Here is a 3,058-nt window from a genome sequence, read left to right on the forward strand (position 1 = left end):
GTTTGTTTATTTATTTGTTTGTTTTTTAACAAGAGCTTGGATTTTATCAGTGTAGGGAGCTTCTAGGGAGACACTTCACTCACCATGGCAGACTGGCACCTCTTCTGGGACATAGCATACATCAAGAAATTTGCCCAGGGTTACACAGTCAATACCTATCAGAAGCAGGACTTAACTCAAGTCTTTCAACTCTGTGGTGAGGAGTCTACCTATTCTACAGCTTTGGCACTTGGCATTCTGATATAGTCTATGAGTTTATGAGTTAAGGAAGTTGCCTCGTAGACTTAGATCATTTCCCTTTACTAAATGTTGCATGTGTGTGTATGCTGTGTTTCCCCAATGAGATGACAAGTAATGAAGGCAGATCATGTCTTGTGCCCCACAATACCTACCACGGTACTGGGGACTGAGTATGTAGGTACTCTTTTTTTTTTTAACTTTCAGTTCCAAATTCTCTCCCTCCCTCTACCCCCTCTCACACCCATCAAGAAGGCCAGAAATAGGACAAATATCTGCCCTTTAAACTTTTTTTTGTCTTTTTGGGGGGGAGAAGGCAGGGCAATTGGGGTTAAATGACTTGCCCATGGTCACATGGCTAGTAAGTGTTAAGGAGTCAGGTCCTCCTGACTCCTGGCCAGTGCTCTGTTCACTTCCCCACCTAGCTGCCCCTGCTCTTTAATTCTGAAGAAACAAAAAACCTCTCAGTGAGAGATGGGCTATGAGGGCCCCTGACTTTGAAGACCAGAGGTGAGGATGAATGTGGAGGAATGATGTCATCCCAGGCTAGCATACACGGGCTAGATCCCACTGTTTCCTGGTGATACCTAACAAGAGGCAGCAGCCAATGTAATGAAAAGAATGCTAGTCTGCTAGCCAAAAGAAGCAGATCTGAGTTCTGGCTCTATCAAGCAATCAGCTAGGATCTATTAAGTTTCTACCATGTTCTAGGTACTGTATTAGATGCTAGGGATACAGAGACATAAAAATAAAGCTGTTCCTACTCTTAAGGACCTTACATTCTTCTACTGGAGGAGACAAGGCGTATGTCTATAAATACATATGGAATAAATATACATATACAAAATAAATCTACAGCAGCTCAATTCAAGGTAATCAGAAATGAAGGGCACTAACAGTTAGGGGGAAGGGAGGAGGAGAGAGGACTCAGGAAAGGTTTTATGCAGAAGGCAGCCCTTGAGCTGAACTTTCTAGGCAGGGGTATGACCAGAGCAAGGTCATAGGGAATATACCAGTTTGGCTGAACTGAAGAGGACAGAGAAGAGTTTAATAGAAAGATATGTTGGGATCAGGTTGAAAGCAAAGCAGGTCTCCTTCATAGAGGTGGGGGGGGTCCTACATGTGTGGAAAATTGCTATGACATCATATCTTTTCAGGCCTTTTTTCAATTCATCAGGGCGACTAGGGGGCATAGAGGAAAGCAAGCTAGGCCTGGAGTCAGAAAGGCTCATCTTCCTGACTTCAAATCCAGCCTCAGACACTTACTAGCCATGTGACCCTGGGCAAATCACTTCACCCTGTTTGCCTCAATTTCCTCATTTGTAAAATGAGCTGGAGAAGGAAATGGCAAACCACTCCAGTATCTCTGCCAAGAAAACCCAAATGGGGTGACAAAGAGTTGGATGTGACTGAACAACAAAATCAGTTTTTACTGAATTAAAAAAAAATCTTTAAATTCATTTTGAATTTAAATACATAGAGACAAAAAAAAACATTTCCATGTACATAGTTTACTGGTTTATTTTCTTTTCCTCCTTAAAAAATATTCTTTGCTGTAAGGGATGGCTCTCTGGGAGGAGAGAAAGAGGAATATGGGAGAAAATCTTGGCAATGGGGAAAGAAAGATGTCAATAAACATCTATTTTTTAAAACCAAGCTGAGGAGTTTATATTTTATCCTAAAGGCAATAGGAAGCAACTAGGGAGAGAGTAGGGAAGTGAGATGGTCAGATTTCTATTTAAGGAAAATCTCATTGGCAGCTGTATAGAGCTAACTAATTCTGCGGCTTTGGGTAAAGCAGTCTCTCTTTAGGCCTTGGATTTCCTTATAAAGGAGCACCCCAACCCCAGGCCTCTGGGCTAGGCAAAAGTGGAACTCACTGAAAGGTCTTTATTGTGATAAAATCCTTCTTCCCATCCTCCCCCACTGGTCAACAAAGGAAAGACTACCTAGAGACAGCAGCCACACCAACCAGCCCCTCCACCCATCCTGAGAGGAAGAAGAAGGAAAGGGTCCTCAGGATGTTTCCATTCCTGGCAAGTTTGGGACCCAGCTCCCTTCTGGTACTAGGAACCCCATTAGAAAAGTAGCTCAACTTGTGGGACTCCTGTACATAATCTGGACCCTGACAGCAAGTCTTTATGTGCAGAATGAGAGGGTTAGGTTGGATAATCACTGAAGTCCTTCTCCACTTCTTACATACTATGAGTCCATGAGTTAAGGAACTTGGTAGAGCTGCCCTTTGCTTGCCCCCTTGGCTGAGAATGGGAGGAGGGGAGGAGGAAGGGGATCCCCAAGCTGCAGGGGTCGATCGCAGTCATGTTCGAAACACATTATCTTGCCCATCATCCCTGCCCAGGGACTGGACCCCAGAGGCTATTCCCTAGCCTTATGGACATTGATTTGACTCCACTATTATTGATCTGGTGGCTCTGGGGCTGAAGGATGGGGATGGTAAGCGGGGGACAGGAGCAGCTGGATGAGGAAGAGCTGGGTGGTCCTCAAGATGCCTTCCTGGGTCCCCTGCCCTAGGGCACCAAATGTTCACAAGCAGATTAGCGACCCATTTGATTAGCCACCTGATGGTCTCTTTGCCTTTGTCTGCTTAGTACAGGAACTGGAGGAGAGGACAGGACAGGACAGGAGAAAGGAGGACAGGACAGGAGAGAAGAGGACAGGACTGGAGAGGACAAGACAGGACAGGACAGGACTGGACAGAACAGGAGAGGAGAGGGCAGGACAGGACTGGACAGAACAGGAGAGGAGAGGGCAGGACAGGACAGGACAGAACAGGAGAGGAGAGGGCAGGACAGGACAGGAC

The sequence above is a fragment of the Petaurus breviceps genome, unplaced genomic scaffold, assembly GCF_028583685.1.
Source record: "Petaurus breviceps papuanus isolate PSGF00001 unplaced genomic scaffold, PetGlider_PUasm1.0 90895, whole genome shotgun sequence".
In the NCBI taxonomy this organism is placed as follows: domain Eukaryota; kingdom Metazoa; phylum Chordata; class Mammalia; order Diprotodontia; family Petauridae; genus Petaurus; species Petaurus breviceps.